Raw genomic sequence first — 23,213 nt, forward strand, 5'->3', positions numbered from 1 at the left:
CAGTCGATCTGTACTCACATGTTTTCAAGGGTCGACTTGAATTATAAACCATAATAAATAGAACCAAATAATGTAATCTACCAGTCACCCTACCCCACTTGCCAAATTCTATCTATTTGCTTCAGGTGTCCATTTTCCACATTGCTGTTGTTTGGGTCAAGGATTCCAGTGGAGCGGTATTCCCCAAAATCAATTATCTCCAAATTCTCCAGAAAACTGCATGTTCAAAATCTAATGCACTGACTACACCAAGTACTACTAAATAATATGGCACTATGTGCCATCTTTACAAAGGGATTGTGTGGCTTTCGCAGTGGAATGCACATGAATGTTGTAAACTGTATTAACCCTCAAAAAACTAGTTTACAGGAATTAAAAAAAAAACAACGTTTAATCCCTATCAGCCTTTCCACTGGTCAAGTGGACATGATAAGGAGTAAAATTCCAACATTTCGACCTCTTACAACGCTCTTCATGGAGTGCATTTACACATTTTAATCTGCACGCAGAGGGTTGTTGCTGTGTTACTTATACATTTCTCCTAATTATTCGTCACAAATTGACAATATAATCTCGCTTGACATATCATCAGCCTCCATAACACCGTGTGCCTCTCGCTGCAGAGCCACACAAGACACGTCCGCCTTCATTTTAGACTTTTAATGTAAAGCTGATTCGAGAAATTGCAGCTTTGCAAATTGAGTTATCACATGAAAACATCATTGCTCTGGCCAACGGATGTTCCCAGATTAGAAAGCTTGACTTCATTAAGTCATAATCATGTCTGACAAGAACAGTAGACTTGTGTGGGCTCGCAACAAGGTTCCAGCTGATGGAAATTCACCAATGGGATTTCAGGGAACTAATGTAGCGTCAAAAAAAAAAAAAAGAAGCTGTTAGTTATTCATGTCCGTTGCCTTTCTTTGGCATTTTATACATAATGTAAAACTGGTTTAGTGGTGAGATGATGCACTGATGAACTTCCTGAGTTCCTTGACTGCGGAGGTTTTGTATGATATGTGACATGAAACAAGTGTGTTAAACCTCTATCAGGAAATTCAAAACTCAATGCACATGGTGTGCAAATGAAGACAAAACAAAAGCAAAAGCGTTCTTGCATACAGATGAGACATTGCTTGATCTGATCAACAGGTGTTTTAGCAAAGTATTTTTCAGGCCGGCTGCGTGCAAACTCTTGCCGTGCCGACCCCCAGGATGTTCTTTATATGAAGGCTGGTCAGAAGGATTCAGACGTCACACTGTGTAGCACAGACGTCAAGTAGGTGTGTTTTAAGGGCACTGTAAATGTGGGATAATTTAACGGAAAAATGGACAAAAAGGAGTTGTCTTATGTTAATGTTACTATTACAATAATGTGGTATTCAGTCCATTAACATCAATGTAAACTTTATGCTATCTTGAATTCCTGCGAGATGAACCTGTTACTCTCACATTTCCTTGATGGTAAAACATATACCGGCAAAGATTTTTTTTTTTAAGTCTAAAGTAGTTAAGTAGAAATATTTTAGCACGCCCAGTTGTTAATTTATTGTACTATAGCTGTGAAGCTAGAATAATTATATTTAGTATATACATCTCCATATATTTTTAGTGACGTTATGTCATGATCGATTTAAATGAAATATTACATTTAAATTAAACTGTGCTAATGTTAAAGTTTAAATGTGCAACCTTATTTTCACCGCAGGTCTTTTTTTAATTTCCCCCCTCTTTGTTTCTAAGTGGCTTTAAAAAGTATTGAAATAAAACATGTAACATTATACAGTATCCTATCATTTTCGACTGCGGCCTTGTGTGTGTGTGTGTGTGTGTGTGTGTGTGTGTGTGTGTGTGTGTGTGTGTGTGAGAGAGAGCGAGAGAGACAGAGAGAGAGAAATAAAGTGTTATTGCAAAAAGGAGTTTGTGTGTTTTATTTTTGAACCCTACCCTTCTTTAGAAGTAGACATGGGTCATTTAATGTACCTAGGTTTATATTTTGGCTGGAATACAAATGTAGGTTTTCTTTGATAAATATTTTTGTAACTTTAGAAAAGCTTCCATATGCAGTATGCTAGTTCCAAGTCTTGTGACACTGATTCATTTTTATTTTATAGTAATTTGATATATGAGAATGCATAGGAAGCTGGATTATTATATATATATATATTTCTTATTATCTTGAAAACCTTATGACATGTTAAATCTGCCCTGTCTCCAAACTTTTAAATATTTTAATATTATCTATGATTTCATCCTTTCACCTTTTACCTGTAATGACCTGTTGTTGTGCTGACCACAGATTGCCCAGTTTGCAACTGTTAACAACCTAATTTGAGTTGTAATGCATTAGGCCATTCAATAAATAAAAGTAAATTAATTTATTTAGTTTGAATTAACCAAAGTACTTGGTTATTAATCATCTTTACATAACTTTGAATAAACTCCAAGGTAATTATCCATCCATCCATTTTCCATACCCGCTTCTTCCCGAGCTCAGGGTCACAGGGGTCTGCTGGAACATATCCCAGCCATCATAGGGCGAAAGTCTACAAGGTAATTATATTTTAAACTAATTTGAAGTCACGACTGATGAATAAACCTTTCTTTTGCATTTGCAGTCACCCAATTTGTCAGGTGGCAAAGTTTTAAGTTTGATAAATAAACCTTTATTTTGAAAATCAATTTGCTTCTGAGAGTTTCTGGTCTGAAACAACCTTTGTCTGAAAACGCCTCCTCCTAGTGTGCAGCTGGACTCCTCTCTGGAGGACTGACCTCAGGGATGATGCCGCTATATTCAGTTATTGGAAATTTGAGAACAGATCCCCGAGCATGCAGCCACGATATTATAAACGCCGTCCGGAACCTTTTCCTCCCCGCCAATAAAAAAGGCATGAGGCGTCTCTAATTAGCCTGGAGATGGATCACGCCGCTTTCGCCACGTCCACCCGCCACCACCCACACCTCCTGAGCTGCTGCGCGAAGCGTCCCTCGCAGCGCCGGTGTCGACTTACATGCAGATGAGAGCCAGGAAGCAGGATGGATTCATTCTGAACACATACGGCACTTGCACATATTGTGCCTGCGTGATACAATATGTGCTGCCACCCCCGCCCCCCTACTCAGCCTCTTTAAAGCACAATGACAGAAACACTAGATTGTGATCTCACGGTTATGTCAGGGTTTTGTGGCATTGCTTACAGTCGAGATCTCACATCGTTCAAAGCATGACAATTAGGCCGAGGGGGAAGCGGGCGAGGGGAAGTGAGGGAGAAAGAAGGGGAAACCTTGTCAGCAGAACCTCCACGCAACTCTTCCTTTTTGTATAGAACAAGTGAAGCAATCAAGGAATCAAAATAAACACGCAAATAGCTGTAATGACGTCCCATCGAGCGTTTAAACAAAGCCATCAGCAGGTGTTTTTAAATGATAGGACTTTTTTGGACCTGCTGCTGCTGCTGCTGCTGTGCGGCAACACTTAGAGGCAGTTGCTGATCTCATACCTCACACCTCGGCCTGAAAGAATTTAATGAGATTCTAATTTGTGTGTAGGGACGACGCGCTTTTGTCAAACTCCTGTATTTGCATGTACTTGAAGAAACAACAGCAGCTGTGTTTTGACAGTTTAAAGAAAAAAAAAGACAAGATATAAAACTTTAACGTTAACTAAGTTGTATAAGAAGAAATAACTGCTTGGCAACTCCTTTGAAGGATGCACTTCAAACCAGCTCTAAGCTCTAAAATAAAAGTCATGTGCACGACAAGACTGTTCACCAATCGCTCAGACAGTTTTGATGTGTTAGATTGTTTTTCTTTCTGTGCTCCAGTTGATTAATTTGTGGAGCTATTAACCAACTCCACCAGACAGCATATGGCTGCATCGTCAACACCACATACGTTTAATCATCTAGTTATGGATATACAATATTTCTTCGGGGGCCATCTGTTATTTCCATTTTCATTATGAACTTAAACTTGAAACTATTATGTAAGTGCTAGAAATGAGTATAAGCTGCACTTTTTTTTGAGGGATCAATTTCAGCACCAATAATTGATACTTTTCTGTACCCCGCTGGATGATGAGCTACTTTTTTGGGAGTGAATCATGGTGATCATTGATGGCAAAATTCATGTGATTCATTAATGAGGTAGTACAGGGGATTAGTCAGCGCTGCGGGCAGTTGCACTCGGTGACCCACTTTAGGTCAACACGTTGTTCACCTGCCTGGAATAAATCCAGCCTGTGGTGTCAGATTGCAGATTTTGTCGTCCCTTCTTGTTCATCGGAGTCCGTCTCGGCAGATAAGTCACCCCGACAAGCAGTGTTGCCCACTCCTCAGTAAGGAAAGTCGCTATTGGCTGTCCTAAAAGTCGCTAGAAGTAGCCAAATGATGACGTAATCGTCTAATTTACATAATTGACAATTTGCACTTGCTCGCAATGGATGCTGTAGGAGAGGAATAATGTCGTGGGAGAGACAAAAAGAGAATAAAAAACACCCTAAATGCACTACGTTTTAGGTTATTTTTTTTATATTATATAAATACATATTTTTAATTATTAAATATATTTACTACAATCCACCCAAATATCATTTTCATGAACATGGTATTGTTTTATATGATTGATATTTTGAATTGAATTGAAGATTTATTGTCATTGTTCAAAGAATTGTACAACACAATTAAAAGTGCCCCCATTCAGTGCTGTATTGGAATAAAACCAGTAATAAAATGATAAAGGGATGAATATAAAAACAGCAGTCCTATTATAATGCATCCAAAATGGCATGACACAAGAGAAGAATATTGCACCAGAGAAATATTGCACCAGGGAGGCGGGAAAAATATTTCACAGTATTACATTTTTTACTGCATTAAGAAGGGCTATAGTCGACGGGTAGAAGCTTTTTTTGAGTCTGTTTGTGCATGTTTTGATGCATCTGAAACATTTGGAACATCTGGAACAGTTCATGACCAGGGTGGAAGGGATCCAGGAGGATTCTAGCAGCACTCTTGAGGCAGCGGGAGCTGTGCAGCTCCTCCAGTAGAAGGAGAGGGTCGCCGACTATATGCTGGGCAGTGGTAATAACTCTCTGGAGCTCTTTCCTCTGTGCTACTGTGCAGCTGGAGAACCATACACAGAGGCAGTAGCTCAGGACGCTCTCTACAGTGCTGCGGTAGATGGACACCAGAAGTCTTTGAGAGATGTTGTTATTCCTGAGGACTCTCAGGAAGTAGAGTCTCTTCTGGGCCTTCTTCACCAGCTCTGCAGTGTGCAGACCCCAGGTCAGGTCCTCGCTGATGGTGACTCCCAGGAAGCGGAAGCCTGAGGCCCTCTCCACACAGGCCCCATCAATTTTTATTTATTAATTGTGTCTAAAAGAGGTTCAGTTGGCTCGTTAATTAGTGAAGAGGTTTGGCTTGTCGGAGCCTCACAGCTGTTGTTGTGTGTGGTGTCGCATATCTTTAGCTTTAAGTTTGAACCCCCTTATTTAAGAAGATTGTTGTTGGACTCTAATTTCTTTGAATTAAGGGTGAGTAAGTGACTAAATAAACCTTTACATTTACATCCCGCTCTGTAAGGAAGGGTGGGTTCAGCTTGCGCAACTCATTTGCTGCCTGGATGGCCATGGAGTGGTGAGGTTCTCCTCTCTGCTCCTCTTCTGATTGCAGCTGCAGCTGCCCAAGACTGCCGCGCAATGTGCAGCTCCACTCTCAACACTGTGGCCGCCTTTGACTACTTTGGGGTGGGGCAGGGGCTCGTGGCAGCACCCGCTGCTCGCTGACAACAGGAACAGATAAGGAACAATACGTGTTCTAATGTTGGTCTCGAAAATACCAGAAAAGTCTCCAATAACACCAGGAAAAGTCGCTAGATTTGTCGCCATGTGGAGTTGGAAAGTCACCAGATTTAACGAGAAAGTCGTCAAGTTGGCAACACTGCCAACAAGACTTGAGTGGCTTATTCTTCCCCCCTTAACAAGAGCGCCCCTGCTGCGCAATCTCCACATTTCATACTAACATCTGTCTTAATCTGGAAGAGGCGGGTGCTACTTGTGAAAATTAGAAGTTCTGTTTCAGCGCTAATGTTGATTTTAACTCAGAACAAACGCTCACGTTGTGGAAATTGGAGCCTTGAACAGCCGTCACGATTCAGGGAAAGGGGCTACTTTTGCGTCATGCTCCAGCGAGGGTTAGCAAGCAAATTAAAAGTCGCACACACAAAGGACACCAAGGCTTCTGGTGATGTACAATGTCTGTGGAAATTATCCTCACCCCCCACTTCCCGCAAAACTCAAAGCTGCCTCCTCATTGTCTGTGCCTTGACGCAAATTTCTCCTTTAATTGTGAGGCAGAAGGAAAAAAAAGAGTGAAAACTGGGGGCGTGGAGGGTGCGGGGCGGGGGTTGGCGTGGTGGTGGTGATCGAATTAGCATTACGAGTGTGTTGCACAAAGTGGCCCGCTGCGAGTGGGGATCTTCAGAATTGATCCATCACAACCTTACCTTCGCTGTGCCGAAAACGGACCCTGATAGTCATTTTGATTTTCGCCATTGTGCCGGGGCCCTCGCCGCCACGAATTTGCTGGCAAACAAAAACTGGCTCTGCTGCAACAATGGCACGGGGAAAGGAGTGACAAAAAACGAAAAAACGCCAGACGTTGCCAGCAAGGCTTTTCATGAAAGCACATCATTTTAATAACCGTCAGGCTTCTGGTGGCGCGTCAGTCGGGCGAGCGTGTCCCTTTTGTCACTTTTGTCAGTGTCTTTGTTTCCTGACAGGGTCTTTATCTGGCAGATCCAAACACGGCGTCTAGGTGCACCTCAGTAGCTGGGGGGGCGGAGGATAAGATATTGTCTTCCAGTGTTTTCTCCCGCCGCCGCAGCCGCCATGGCAATACACGGTGGCAGTGCTACACAGTATCCTAGCAAATCCTTACAGTTTCCCACTTTGTGTTGTTCCGCCATGGTGGCTGCTCTCGTTTTCCTCATTAAATTACGAACAGTGAAAAAAATCTGGAATTTGATATTTTCCTTTTTTCCCCTCATGCAAAAACCCATACGATGTTGTGCTTTGTGGGCTTTTCCCCTGTCGCATGTTAATTAGTCAGCTGGAGAAGACCCAGCCCGTCTCCAGAACAAATGACCCATATTTAGCACTAAGGAGAGAAAAAAAAAAAACGAAAAGAAAACTTTAATCCGAGGTGGATCGAGGGGGGAAAGAAAGAGCCGGGTCTTTAGTGCTCAGCCGTGTCGGTCCCTGTTTCATCTCAGGGCCGCCCTTAACGAGATAAACCCTCCACTGACAGTGACCCGAGATGAAAGCGAGAGACGCAAAGCCGGCGAGAGTTCAGGGAAAGTTCTCCCGGCAGCCCCACCTACCCGCCCGGGTTAAACCTCTCTCTCAACCCCCCCGGTCCTGGGCGCTCGCTTAGCCAACGGGAGAGGAAGCGAGTGGGGCGGGCGGCGCACTCGTGAAAAAGTTCTTCATCTCTATTACAACTTTGCGGTTGATCCCGCCAGGAGGCCCGAGCGAGATGCTCAAGACGGCGGGATTGATGGCTCTAATCTGGCAGACTATCCTCCGCCTTGGTTCTGACTCGGCCTCTCCTTTTTTTCTGTGAGCCGGGGATTCTCCCTTGTTGCTACGTCTCTATTTGGATCAGCGCCCTGGTTTTTTTCTGCGGAGCTCGGAGGACGCCGCTGCTAAGGTGCCGTAAAAGTGGTGGTGAAAAAGTTTTGTTTTGTTAGATTTTTTTGGGCGAGTCTCTTGACCCCTGACGACCGCGGCCATCTTCACTGTTGAAGTCCTAATTAAAAACTCTGATAAAACAAATGAAGGCAGGGTTTTACAATAATTGACTTAATATCCAGTTTAATTCCGCGTAATGGGTAATGCTGTGGTTCTCCTTCCCCGCCGTCTAATTAAGGGATTCTTTTACACCCGGGACGCATGTTGAATGCAATTACCTACCTGCAGAGGCAGAACAGGCAGAGCTCTGCACTCTGGGATCTGCTGTATTAATAATGACTGGCCTCTTGAAAACTAATTAATTTGGGGGGGAAATCAGTCAACAACAGCTGAACAGTGAAAGTCAATCCAGACACGGACCCCAGGGGGTGCGAGCGGGGAGTCGGTGGGTTATATAATACGGTATGTAGTGATCCCCCTCCCACCACCATCCCACCCCACCTCCCATGAACAAAGTGAAGCAAACAGGATGCAAAATTTTTCCCATGCTAACATGCTCACTCACCCCGAACAGTGACACATCAAAAGAGTTGACGCTCCACCTTCACCAGAGCGATACAGCAAACTGATGGTGGAAGTTAGTACCAATAATAGATTGCCCACTTTTGTTCTGCCTTGCATAAAGTGACAGCTGCCAAATGGGTGGAATATACGGTGAATAGGACAGACATGAAGTCAATAAAAATAATTTAGGGCACCTATGATGCTTTTCCACTTTTTTAAACTTTAAAAACTGTTACAATGTTGAACCCTATCGTCAAAGGATCTCGATATCTTTAAATAATGACGTTCATGCGTTTGGAAGTGAGCCCTGCAAATTGTTGGGCATGGTTCTAAATGCTCTGTTCACGGAGATTTTTTCAACACTGGGCACGCAATGACATCATTGTGTGCCGGAGCTCCTTTCATGGCCAAGCTCCGGCACACTCTCGGACTGGTTCCGCCCTCCCCCGCTCTGCCCCGGAAGTGATGTCGACGAAATGTTTTTTCGGTGTCAGGGAAATTAAAAAATATAAAATAAAAAATACAGAGCGACTACCGAAGCACCAAGGACCACAACCGTTGGAGTGGAACGAACAGAGAAAATGTTGGAGGTTTGTTCAGCCTAATGCGGATGCGATGGAACACCGGTCCGGTCGACAACGGGCGTGAGACGGGCTCGACTCGGCCCCCTGGTGGACCACGAGAGAATAGTCAGCCATGGCAATATTTGAAAACATGTATGAGGACTGTGAGTGTATTGTGGACTCAAGCAACATTAGTTTTAAGACTACTTGCAACATACAACCGCTGAATGGTGTTGATGAACTGTTAGCCACCACCGCTAACTCCGTGCTCTGCTTGTTATATGTGTTGTGTTCGCTAGCAGCGAAACTGAAGAGGCAGCGACTGGCAAGTTTCACTCCTTATAGCGATGTTCACGCTGCCAGCATGATAACATGGGTTGTATAGAGCTCTTCCTGCTTTGTGTGGATTTAAGTTGTGCAGATATTCTTGTCTAATAATAATCAACTCTATGACTGAAGTGATGGTTTCAGCGTACATATTTTCTCTGCTAGGACAGTGTTTTGATACAAGTCAACAGTATGAAACCAAATCATTCTAAGCCCTATTAAAATGTCTCGCAAAAATACAAAACAAAAGCACGGTCAGTACACAAAGTAAAATATATTTCCGGGGACACGGAAGGCACAAAAAACGTCCAGGGACCTTCGGTCTGCCTTGCGGCCGTAACTCAGCTCGCGCTGGGTCCGTACGAAGCTGGATTAGCCGCTAAACAGCTGCTAAAGAGTGAAGCCTTCACGACAGTGAAGACTCAGCTACGAAGAGTGTGACCAATCACAGCGGAGTGGGCCGGGTGGGGGCGTACACCGGCAAGGCTGGGGGTGGAGTGAAGTGAAACAGAGCGTTTTCGCGGGATTGCAGTAAATACGAGGAAACGAGCCGCGAGATACACAAATCTAAAAAACTTTCAGCGCGGAAAATCGTGTGTTGCTGCTCTGGAGGGGCCAGACATCAAATACAAAAGCCCGAAAATTAGTATAATAGGTGACCTTTAAGACAATTTGTCCTCAAAGGGCCTTTTCTTTCTAAAACACCTTCTAACCTTCTCATGTCACAACGCTATGGGATGTTTTGTGCTTCTCGTCATTTCCTGTTTTACTGTGAAACCCCTACCTTCCTGAATGTTTCTGTATACTTGCCCTTCCTTTTTTTCTCCATCCACTGCGATTGTCAGCCCCCACCCAGATTGTTGTAACTTGTGTTTGATTCCCTATTGTGTATTTATGTCCCTGCCTTCTGTCGTTCCATACCCAGTTCATTGTGTCTAGTGCTCTTCACCTTGCCTTCCCACGCCATGTTTTTGCCCTCAACTGAGAAACCCAACATTTCAGTTTGTACTTTGATCATTTTGTCAAGCTACCTCTTTTTGTTATCACTTGATACATTTTACCTTTTCATTCTCTTAAGGAGTCATTTTCTGTTGTTAGCTGTTCTTTGAATGGACTTACCTCAATTAAAGTGCTTTTTGTAATAAACTCATTTTATTTTGTAACTTTGAGACTTGTGTTACACATTTGAGTTTGGATTGAGCTTCTTGTGTCAATTGTTGTGCGTTCACACCAAACGCGACGTGTGAAGTACGATTCAATTGCAAGAAATGAGAGTTGAGTCGCCCGATCAAGGTGAGAAATGATACATTGCATGTAATTTGACCTGTACATTGAGTTGTGACTGCTTGTACTCGTCTGCAGTAGCAGTACCCCTGACCTAATTAACCAAACCATGACAACTGCAACTGTAGCACGGCATGTCAAAAGGGAAGCAATTAGCACATCTGCAGCCACAACAAATCCTTGAAACACGTTTCGTTGCTGCCTTATCCAGCTCTAAAACCAAAAGAGGGAGAAAACAAGCAAAAAACAGAAGAAAAGTGAAAGAGTGGTTGCATCTAGGTGCGTGACATCGACACAGTCCGAGAGCTGCACCAATGTTGGCATGGAACGCACGTGCGTGTGTATGTGCGTGTGTGCATGCACCCTGAGAGAAGTGTTGTTGTGCGATTAGCCGCACTGTAGTACATGGCAGCACCTCATTTGGGGATTTGGAGAGCAGCCACGCTAATGAATTCTTTCCCCAGCTGCTGCAAACAACATATGGCAAAATGGCAGGACATCCCGAGCCTCTCCACTGTGTGTTTAAGTGGCCAGTACCTCATCAGGCGCACATTTTACTGTTTCCATAGCGGGCAGCCATGTTCGTGTGTGTGCAGCAACAGCTGAAATGTCTCGTCTTTCTGTGTTTCATTCTTGACAAAAAAGAAATCCCGCACACGTGGCCAACTTGCAAACTTTTTATTGCGACGTTGCGGTCATAGACCTTTCTCAAGCAAGCATTTGCTTGAGGTTCGGGATTTGTCTTTCTCTTTTTTGTCAGTTCAGACTTTATTGTCACCCTCCGACACACCGGCCGTGTCAATAGATGTGCGAGGATTTTTGCCTCTTTGTGTTTAATTCTTAACTCTTTCAAGAGTCTCAGTGCTAAGGGCCTCTATGGGCTCCAAAGCGTACCTTTTCATCAGTGATGTCATCTGTCAACATGTGTTGTTTCTGTGTGAATGCTCGTGAGAGTGTGTCTGCAATCATTAGTTCTTAACATTAGTACATTAACACATATCTCTGAAGTTGGAGCAGCAACCTCTACAACCTGGAGGTGGCTGTTCCAAGCAGCTTTCTGAGGATGTTTTCCAGGGGGTTGTGATCTGACTGTACATCCTCTCTCACACCATACACATACTGATGAAACTTCCTGACAGAGAAAACTATGGCCAAAAGTTCTCTTTCAATTTTAGCATAGTTCTTTTCTGTCTCTGTCAATGCTTGTGACGCATATGCTACTGAGTGGCCCTCTTGTAAAAGACACGCCCCTACCATCATTGGATGCATCAGCCTGTATAACAAGTTGTTTCTCAGATCAAAGAATCTGAGCACAGGTGCGTTAATGAGGACATCTTTGAGCTTCCTCACTGCTTCATCGTGGTCATGTTGCCACTGCCACACACAGTCCTTTCATAGCAGCTGTCTCAGTTGTGCTGTGATGTAGGCTTCACTGGGGATATATTGTGCTCTATATTTTGTCATGCCCAGCATTCGCTGTATTCCTTCTTTGTCAGTGGAAGGGGGCGTCTCAGCGATGGCTTTGACTTTTGATTTGTCGGCCACCTTCTGGCGCTGACCACGTGCCCCATGCAGTTCACACTGCTGACCTTGTACTGAATTTTTTCTGTGTTGAATTTGATGTTGGCCTATTTTGCTCATCATTACTGCAGTATCTCGTCATGCTCCTTCTCTGTGGAGGCAGCAATCATGTTGTCAGCTATGATGTAAAAACCTTGAATGTCTCCAAAAGTCTCACAGTTGCATTACTGGAAAACCTCGGTTGCAGGCTTGATAGCAAACGGAATGCGTTTAAACTTGTATCTCCCCCATGGAGTGTTGAATGTGCAGAGCAGAGATGACTCTTTGTCCAGTTTTATTTGCCAGTTGCCATCCTTTTTAATCGAGCACGGTGAAGATCTTTTTACCAGTAAGGCTGCTGAGAACTTTACTAGCTTTACTTTTCATGGATATGAAAATCTTGAGTGGCAGGAGGTTGGCCTGTGCACCGGTGTCCAATTTGAACTCAGTCACGTTGTTTACACAAACCTGTGAGTACCACGACTTTTCTGCTTTGAGCCCAGCTGATTAATGTCTACTGTGCCCAGAAACAGAGCATCCATTCCATGATCCAACTCTTGTTTGCTTGTGTTTTGTGTGATCTGCAAACTTTTGTGGTTTGGCTAACCACATTTGTAGCAGGGTGCTCCATATGCTGGACATTGCTGTGGCTGGTGTAATTTCCCACATTTACTGCATGCATTCTATTGTCTGTTGTTTTGAGAACGAGGAGACTGTTGCCTTCCTTTACTCCAGTGTTGACTGTCTTTTTGTCTTTGTTTATGTTAGCTGGTTAGCTGTACCCATCGCTTGAATTTGAGCCTGAGCAGTCTCAGCAGCATGACATGTGCCTATGGCTTTTTCTAATGTCAAGTTTGTTTCTCTTAAAAGTCTCTCTTTGAGTCGCTGGTCGAACATGCTGAGCACAATTTTGTCTCAAATCATGTCATGACACAGTCCAAATTCAGTGTATGCTTTTCTGTCTGAGCGCTCTCACATATTTTTCTATTGTGATGGATTCAGCTATTGGGTAAGGCCAAAACTGACATCTTTTAAAAAATATATTTTTCTTGGGTGAACAATAGGTTCTGAAAGCATCCAGGATGTCCTCTGCTGTTGCTCTCTCATCCTGAGCAATATCAAGTGCATCGAGACCCTCTCCTCCTAGTGCGTGAAGCAGAATACAAAGTCGACCACTAGTCTGTTGGACCCAATCCCAACTAAACTTTAAAGGAGGTATCGCCATACTTAAGGTCCTTACACACCGGGCAAAAGGCGAAGCGACGCAAATAAGTGACGCGAAAAGGCAAATGTTTCGCCAGCGATTTTTTTCTATACACACCAAGCTCGACGCAAATATATGCGTCTGAAATTCGCTAAGCGAGTGAAGTTTGGGGCTCTTTCTGTTGCCCCAAAGGAGAAACAATGGAGTCGACTACATCCTCAAGTGATGATGTCCTGGTGATGGTTGAATCAAAAAAGAAAAAGAATAGAAGTCTTTGGGTTCACCTAATATTGTTCTTGAGAGAGGTGTTGCAGCCGTTAAATTAATGACTTTCGTATGCCGACTACCTTAGTTTATAGAGGACATGAGTTTTGTGCTTATTGTATTGCTAAAATTATTATACTATTGTTACGGCCGCTGCCGTTTCTGGGGTACTGTGTGTGTGTGTGGGTGTACGAATGTGGGCGTGGCTGTGAATGCGTTACCCAGATGCCGTGCACCTGGGCTGCCGAGGGCTGAACCTGCCCGAAGAATCCTCCCCACCAATCACGTGAAGGTGCCGGAAAAGAGGGAGGAAATAAAGAGGCGGGCCGACCTGCATTCAGGAGCTGGCTGTAGGTGGCCGAGCTCGTGTGCCTCAGAAACTTTGTAAAGCATTTGGGTGTTAAAACTTGTTGTTTGGTTTAAGGCACTAGTTTGGTTTTGGGTTGAGCACGCAAGAGGAACTTCCTCATGCACTCACCTTAGATCTTTTGGTAGCCTCACTAGTAATGGGTGCTGTTTTGTTCTGTATTTCCTTTTAGGGTCGTTAGGGTAGACAATTAGGTTTTTGCTTTCCTCTTTTTGGACTAGCTAGGAAAGCTACTTTAAAATCTTCTAGGAAGTCTCTTTTTGTTCCTTCTTCTCCCCCTATTTTGACCAGCACCCATTAAGTTCCTTGTCGACCTCAACCTTTGATTATATCCGCCATTCTTATTTTTGTAATAAATAATTTTTGTTCAACCACATTGCACCTGGTTTTATGTTACTTCCCTTTCCCCTCACGAGCTGGTTGTAACAACTATATTATCATTTGTTTTTTTGTGTCTTGAGAGGGCGTGTTGTGTGCTTCAGGTGGATATATAGGTCAGGTGAATACGCGGCGGTGCAGGTGGAAGATGAAGAAGAAGACGTAATTTAAGATCCTGTTGCCATAGAATATTTTTTTCGTTTTCCTTTTGATGTTTTTATCATTTAGAAAGCTTTTTGGAACAGATTTAAACCAAAGAATAAAAGATATGAAATTTTGTTTTTTGGTGACCGAGAAGTTTGTGTATAAAACGAAACACCGCTTTCTACACCACGGCTTAAAAAAAAAAAAAAAAGACATAAGAGGAGATGGGTGGGTTCAACACGACCATCCAGGAGCTTAAATTTGACCCAGTGAAATTTGGCCAGTACTTCAGAATGTCCGTCGGACATTTGACGGACTGCTCCATCAACTGGCTCTCCGTTTGCAGAGGGAGAGAACATTGGCGACATGTTGATGTGACGTCATCGACCATCCAACATCATTTTTGATTGGTCAGAAGTCCAGTATTCGCCTTTTCGTCTGCGAATAATTCGACACAGGAGCGAAAAATCTGTTTTAGTTCTTCTCAGTGCTGTGCTTGATTCAGTTGACCAAAGCATTCTTCTTAGAAGACTAAAGGATGTTATTGGCATCAAAGATCAAGCCTTGAATGGGTTTAGATCTTATTTGTCTGACCGCTTTCAATTTGTGCATGTTCATAATAACTCATCAGAACGTAAGAGGCTTAGTCATGGAGTCCCTCAAGGGTCTGTTGTTGAACCTATCCTCTTTAAAATTTTACATGTTACCTCTTGGTGATATCTTTAGAAGGCAAAACATCAATTTCCACTGTTGTGCGGCCCATACACATTTATATCTGTCATTTAAAGCTGATGTAGCACATCAGTTAGTTAAATTAATAACTTGCTTAAGTTACATCCAAACTTGAATGATCCAGAATATTTTGATGCTTAACACCAGTAAAACTGAGGTTATTATTCTGGGCCCAAGGGAGCGTAGAGACAAAATTTCTAATGGTCAAATTAGCTTAAACAATACAAGTTTTGCCTCCAATGACGCTTTAAGAAACGTTGGAGTCATTTTCGATCAGGACCTGACATTCAACTCCCATATTCAGAACGCAGCAAGGACAGCTTTTTTTCCATTTAAGAAATATTGCCAAAATTAGAAATTTATTATCTTTCAAAGATCCATAAAAAAAAAATCATCCATGCCTTTGTTACTTCTAGACTACATTACTGTAATTCCATATCAAGGTGCCCAAAATCTTCTCTTGGGACCTCACAATTAACTCAAAATGCTGCTGCACGTCTACTAACTGGAACTAGGAGGAGGCAGCACATTACACCAGTCTTAGCATCTTTACATTGGCTTCCAGCTACATCTAGAATTGAATTTAAGACCCTGCTAATAACTTAAAAAGCTCTTCACTCTCAGGCTCCTTCCTACATTGAAGAATTTATTGACCTTATCATCCTGCGAGAGCCCTTCGCTCTGAGTATTCAGGACTTTTGGTAACCCGTACAGTCTCGAGATAGGAGTTTCAACTTCTTGGCTCCTCTACTTTGGAACCATCTCTCAACGTGGGTGTGTGTGTGTGTGTGTGTGTGTGTGTGTGTGTGTGTGTGGGGGGGGGGGGGTCAGTTTATTTAAGAGTAGACTTAAGATCTTCCTCTTCCATAACATAAAGCTTACAGTTAGAATCAACTCACTGTCAGTTAAGCCGCTATAGGCCTAGGCCGCTGAGAGAGATCCTTCTCTCCCGATATGTTGGGATCACTTTTTCCTCTCCACCTATTATTTGCATGATACTGCCGCAGTCTCTGTTTGTCCCGGCAGGTGATGACCACAACGCCAGGAGCCAGAGAGTGCAGTCCTGGAAGTCTTGGTGCCATCGTTTCAACTTTGCCACCAGGATCGGGACCTAGGGCTTAATTTAGCGGCGGATCATGGGCCATTTTTGGACTCTTGCCCTCCCAAACACAAGCACATTCTACGTGGGCAACCAATACAGACAAACACACTCTACACGGACAGCAGCTGTACCACCCCACCACTTAACATTCAAGCTTATTTAAATTTTAGAATGGTTTGATGTATACAACACAAAATCTATTTATATACATATTTGAATTATTTATTCTTATATATCTACAGTACATCTATATTGAGAGAGCTTTGTTGTTAACCATGCAACTCACTTTGGCCTGTCTGCCACTCTGGCTACTTCTCTCTCTCTCTCTACATTTTTTTTTGTATTTCCTTCTCATCCCAACTGGTCATAGGCAGATGATGGCCGTCTGGAGTCTGGATCTGCTCTAGGTTTCTTCCCACAGGGGAGTTTTTCCTGGCCACTGTTGCACTTTGCTAGCTTTGGGGGCCCAGTTGTTTTTTCTCTCTGATTGTATAAAGCACTTTGAGATGTCTTTGGATGTGATTTAGCTCTGTACAAATAAAAGTTGATTGATTGATTGAGAATGGATACTTGGACCTTCTTATCCTTACCATCTACGCCACTTGCGGTCATGTCGATCTGGAAGCGCTGTTCCCATCGTCTCTTGTTCTCTCCCAAGTAGCCAATGCGGTAATTTGAACTGATCCATGCCGAGCTGTCTTAATTCCCCCGCTGATGTCCTCAGTAGCGTAGCGTTCATTAGCTTTAGCACAGTGGCGAGCGATAGCTCAGACGGCCGTCAACTTCAGCAGAATGGTGAACCCAACCAAATTCTGACATCATTTAATAATCTTATGTGACCGGGTGATGTATGGGTAGACGCTGCACATCAGGGCTCTTGAATAACTGCAGACTTTATTGTCAACTCACAAGACACAGCAACACTGTCAACGTTCATTCTAACTCTCTCTAGGTTTCCAGATGCACACATATCTCTCAGCCCCAACCTCACCACACTAGTCACAGTGCACGGACCTAATGTATATACTACAGCTAGAGGGGGGTCGTGCCAGCTGTAACCGCACTTCCAACCCGATGCATTTGTGTGACATAATCACATAGAGGATGATCTTCTTTATGGCAACGTCACACATTTTTTTTTTCCTAAATCAATGCCATGACCGAGCCAGCCACGAAATCCAACAAGGTTTTGTCTGAGGAGGCAAAGCAAACGAAGAGAGACTTTGATCGAACACGATGCCAGACACAGATAAATATGGGCCAGCTTTTCCACTTAGTGGCGCTGAAAGCTGAAAGAGGAAAAGGGCTTGAAGACTGATGGCGACCTAGCCTTGATGGTACTGGAATTGTAAGTCATATATTGCATATATACATATTTATTATCTTACCCAGTCATTTGATTTCTTGTTATGTGACGTCCATTGGGGAACTATGTGTCCACAGATTGTAAACGGGAGCCGGGAGAATCTAATGCTGCCTGTTTTGATAGTTGGCATGTTTTTGGACTACAAACGGTGACTAAAACACTATAAACAGCTCGTCTTGAAAAGCTGCCAATTACTTGGTCCATTCAGACAATCAGTGTAATGAGTAAACACTGTGGTTGTGAGGTAACATGAGGATATTGTTGTTATCGGTTGTTTATCAGTAACGTTAGCGCGCTAGTTCAGGTTGTAGTTATCACACAAACACAATGACAGCTTGCGATTGTATGTAGTTACTCCCAAAAATAGTTATGTTTTCAGGTGTTACTAAACACATTGTCACACAAATGTTGTGTTTTGGAAGTAACTTTGTCAGGCCTGTGCAACTCGGGATAAGAGTAATTCTAGCATGCTAATGTGCTGTGCTATATGCTAATCGTAGCTCATGTTGGTCATTGTTTATTGGTAATGTTAGCATGGTATGTCAAGTTGTCATACCGAGTTGGTTGTGGTTTTGTAAATAAAGTAATGGACTGAGGCAATCACTACAACCAACTTGAGATGAGAATTAGCAACTAGCATGCAAATGTTCTTGTGTTGCCAGCACACTATATGCTAAATTCAGCTAGCTGAATCTAGCTTGGTTTTTGCACTCGATTGAGCTTTTTTCACTGTGACCCTGTGCAGTCGAAGTTTACCCTCTTGATGTATCATGTTTGCTCTACAGTGTGGCAGATTACTACAAATCCTCAGAATTATTTGTTTATTTTAGTTATCAAAGCGCCGAGTGACATCTACGCCTAACAGGGGCCGCACACATCTTCCCCAGTCTCTACTGTCAAGCCTCACAAAGGAGTTGGAATGTGTTTGGTACTGTATAATGTTTCCAAAAGACATTTAATGATTTGCCATCTCCAACGAATTCTTGTGCAGGACTGCTGGTTTTCCTCTTTACGACACCGGTAACAAGTATTTGCGGTTCTCAGCCCGCTGGGGTTAGTAATGACTCCAAGTCCAAACAGGACTACTGGTTTTACATCTTTACAACACTGGTAACGAGTATTTCAGTTCTCAACCAGCTGGGGGTAGCAATGAGTCCAAGTTAACTAGTATCACTTTAAAAACCGACATATGCAAAATAGAATTTTTCACCTCATTGGTGTATTTTTAAGCAATGTGATAATGTGTATTTTATTTTGACAAAAACTTTTTGCTACCTAATATTCAAATGTTTACATTTTACAGTGTGAGTGTGAATCCTTAGTTTTCTCTGTCCCATCATTAGTCTGTTAACCAGCCTTGTGGCCAACAGTGCACCGAAACTTTCGACTCCGTTTGAAAACCCCAGAAATGACAAAATAAATGATAGGAGGATGGACTGGTGGATGGATTACTTAATAAAACTATGTCAGACTTTAAAACTATGTAATTTACAGGAAAAGTGATTTATGTAATTTGTGATTAAGAAGTGGTAATACAACATTTCATTTGGTTTTCTGCCTTTATTTTGTGGTTTTTATAGCCCAAGTCTGACATTTTACTGCTTTGGTGAGCTTCTCACTGAGAATGAAAAGGAACGATTTGATTTGCTGGCTCGCAGGCTGAAGCTGGATAAGAGCTGCAGTCTGAAACGCAAGCCTCTCATCTCAGTTTGTGACACTATTAGTCGGAAACAGAAGGGCATCGGTCTTTCCTCTCCTTGACATTTTGGAAAAGCAGAGGAAGAAGGAAAAAAAAAAAGGCCAGAGACGACCTTCGGATCAACACGACAAGCGCTGGTCAAGAAGCTGTGCTCAAGTGTACGAGCTGCTGTCATTCCACTAGGCAAACTGAGCATTTGTTTTTCCCCGGCCAAAGTCACAGATGGTATTTGGAGCCTTTGGCACTTTGCAGTCACAGAGGCTCAAAAAGCTGTTTGCAGTCTTCATGGAGGCTGAGAGAAGAAGCAGACAGCAGCATTTTACAGCGGTGATTCCACACTTCAAAGCTGCTTTTAATGTTGTCTCGGTTTTGTTGCAACGTTTATGCCCCTCTGGCTCAGATCTCTTAGGCAGGGGAGTTATACGATAATAATAATGTGATTATTGGTCAACATAATATAATAGTTCAGTCTGGATAAAGACGCCGGGACGTTAGCGCAATTTCTAACCAACCGTTGCAAATAAAGGTTGGCCACCCCCGCTCTAAAGCAAAGCTGAAGAACAAAGAGCTGAAAATTAATGCTAATGTCGCCTGCTGGATGTTTAAATAAGCAGCTTGCAAATTTGCAAACACATTTCTCATCCAAACTAATAAGGGTGTGGAAACGAGGTTTGTTTCATGGACCAATTCCATTTCCAATGGGAGGAGCGCTATCCTCGCCAAGTGAGAGGATAGTGGAGGAGCAGAGGTCGGAGGTCATAGCGACACAGCTGAGTGTTCTGCTGTGTTCCCAAAGCATTTTGGCTTAATTGCCGAATAGGATGCAGCAGGTAAGACAAACAACCCCACAGTGATGGGCAGACAAGGCAGGGGTTGAGAACACATTGACCACACTGAGAGCGGAACAAAAACAAAAGTACTGAACTGGAAAACATCCAATGACTGAGTCTTCCCAGGAGTCACGCACCGCAACATTTAACTTCTACTGGCACATTTTGGAAAAGTCTCAGGATTTCATTGTGCTATGACATTTTCATTTAACTTTGTGTCATTGATGATGCTATATCTTTCTAGCATTTTCAATTTATTCTTTAGTTTTTATTATCTGCATCATGTTTTATCGCTCAGTGAACATTAGTCTCCAAATGCTCTATATTTGACCTTGCTGTCACAAACATAACGCAGGACATCTCAGCGGCACTCATTGAATGATGTTGATTGTTGATTGACTGATTGAATGATTGAACTGGTCCAATCAAGATACTTGGTTGGCAACTAACTGTTTCATATGACAGATCATCATGCAGGGTGTAGGTGCCTAAATGTACATTTTCTTTCAATGAGTATATCAATAATTTACGTTCATAAAGGACAATCTTATGATTTGGTTTATTTCAGAGGAAGGCATTTATTTTGAAAGGTGATCCTAGGTTATTTAGGGGTGTTGCATTCTAGATGGCAAAAGAAGAGGAAAAATGTTTGTTTGGATGAGGGGGGAAGCCAGACTGGAAATGTGGAACCCATAATTCTTTTGACCTCATTTTGTTTCCTCAACTTTCTTGTTTCAAATTTTAAAATCAACAAAATATATCAGTTGATTTAACGTCCTGGTTGGATTCTTTACTTTGAAGCGAAATTGGACGGAATGGATCAACATTGAAGCGACACGTGCATGCATCAAGAGGTTATGAGCAATTACGTGAGTAAAGACGATGGAACTAACACTGGCTGAAGTCAGATGCCTCAGTTGGCCTGTTGGCTTTTTGTCAACTTCAATCAGATGACGGCCCTTGCAATCTGGATCTGCTCTAGGTTTCTTCCCACAGGGGAGTTTTTCCTGGTCACTGGCTCGCCTTGCTGCTCTGGAGGTCCAGTTGCTTTTCCTCTAATTGTACAAACCTCATTGAGACACCTCTGGTTGTGATTTAGCGCTGTACAAATAAAAGCTGATTGAATGATTGACCAGGATTTAACAGAACCCTTACAGTTTCTCAGTGGTATGTTTGATACATGGACAGAATGAATATATATATATGTATAAAAACAACAGAAAAAACAGGAAATGATTGTTTTCCCTGGTGCTTTAGCACATTGAGCGATGTTTTTTTTTTTTTTTGAAACATATTCTTTTTCACAGGCATCTCATGGTATCATGGAAGTCAGGAGGGCCACATTGTGCCGCCTGCCTTTGGGTCCCCCTTTCTGCACGCGGCGTCTCCCTTAGTGTAGCATTCTAGAGGAGCTCAGCGCGTGAAAACATGCATCCAAACCAGATGAAAGGAGCAAAATCAAAAGCTTGTAATTTGCCGAGTGTTGCTCCTCTGTCCTCCCTGGGTCGCTGTGTTCTCCCACGTTTCCGAGGATTATTTTTTTCTCCTCTTCTTCTTTCCTCCTTCCCTTGTCTCTCCATCGTACATGCAGCCTGCACTAGGGACGGGGAGTCAAGAAGGTTCAATAGGGACCTTGTCACCTCCCGGAAACCAATTATACTCGCTTTCCGAAAAGCCCTCATTCCTGCGCACTGAGCTTTAAATGGTTCAGATATTCTGTGATGAATTGCCACAGCCAAATGAGAGCAGGAGAGGTATGAGGGGAGGGGTGGAAGAAAGCAGGATACTGGGGGAAAAAAATCCACGAGGAATTCTTCGCCTTTTCTCCCCCTGGGGGCGTGGAGTGTTTTGGTGGAACGCTGCGCATTTTCCCTAGCAAAGCATGTCTCCACTCTCTCTCTCTTCCTCTCTCCCCGCCCACGCAAGTCTCTCAAAAAACCTCAACCGGGTCCCAGCGGAGGAGTTCCTTCATCCACGCGCCTCCTCTTAATTATACGGCGACAAACGCCACAAGAAACATTCGACTCTGAGGCTTGGAGACGTACAGTGTAGACGGAGGGAGTGCGAGCTTCAGCCTGGGAGGCAGAGAGCGAAGAGACTCGTCGCACTTTGTCTCGCACATCCTCATATTTGCCTTTAAAAAACAAATCCAACGTTGTTTCGTGATTTTCCACCTTCATTGTCTGAAACCCGGTGACGAAGGCGCCATTGCATAGTGCCAGACGCAGACAATGGATCGAAAAAATCAGCCAGGTGCTAAACTTGAACATCACTGTCATGCTCATGGTGAAATGATGAAGCCAAGTTGGGAATCAGTACCTTGTTGTTTTAATCACACGTTCTCAGCTACACTGTTGGTTTTTGGGCCCACTTGTCCTTGGTTTCACTCCGCCAAACACCAAAAAAATTGGTCCAGGAACTTTGGTGTTTTAGCATTCAGATCCAGATTGTCTGCATCTGGCAGAGATTTGAGGATCTGGTCCAAGAATCTGAAGTTGTTGCAAACACAACACGGGGTTAGAATTAGGGGGAACAGAAACGCAGATGCACCAGGTTTGTGGAAGCAAATTTAGAATCAGCAGGCACTGGCTTTAAATTTTGATGAACAAAATTCAAAGCAACATGATTGTGGGTATGCTAACATGCTAGCTTTATTCATTCATTCATTCATTTATCTTCTATACCCTATTTCTCCTGAGCTCCAGGTAGCAGTGATTTTGCTTGAGCCTATTCTAGTCTGCACAAAGCACATCTTCCTCTCATAAGCAACTTCCACCTAGAATGTCCCAGGGACATCTAACATCTGTCTCATATCAACTGTGATGTCACAGCTAGTGACTAGTACCGTATTTTCCGGACTATAAGCCACTACTTTTTTCCCACGCTTTGAACTATGCGGCCTATGCAAAGGTGCAGCTTTTCTGTGGATTTTACTTCACCCGCCAGGGGGCGCTTTAGCAGGAAGTGATAAAAAGGAGACAAGCGGCGACACGGACAGCAACACTGACATAGACACAGAAAAGCTATGTGATGAAGCTCTTCTGAGGCTCCGACACTGAAGAAAGTGACTTCAGCGGTTTCAGTGCGCAGGAGGAAGATGAACAGTGACAGGTGGTTTGTGGGTTCAGTGTTCATGAAG

This window comes from Nelusetta ayraudi, unplaced genomic scaffold, assembly GCF_046127955.1.
Source record: "Nelusetta ayraudi isolate G7.1 ecotype Tasmania unplaced genomic scaffold, CSIRO-AGI_Nayr_v1 ptg000135l, whole genome shotgun sequence".
Classification (NCBI taxonomy): Eukaryota; Metazoa; Chordata; class Actinopteri; order Tetraodontiformes; family Monacanthidae; genus Nelusetta; species Nelusetta ayraudi.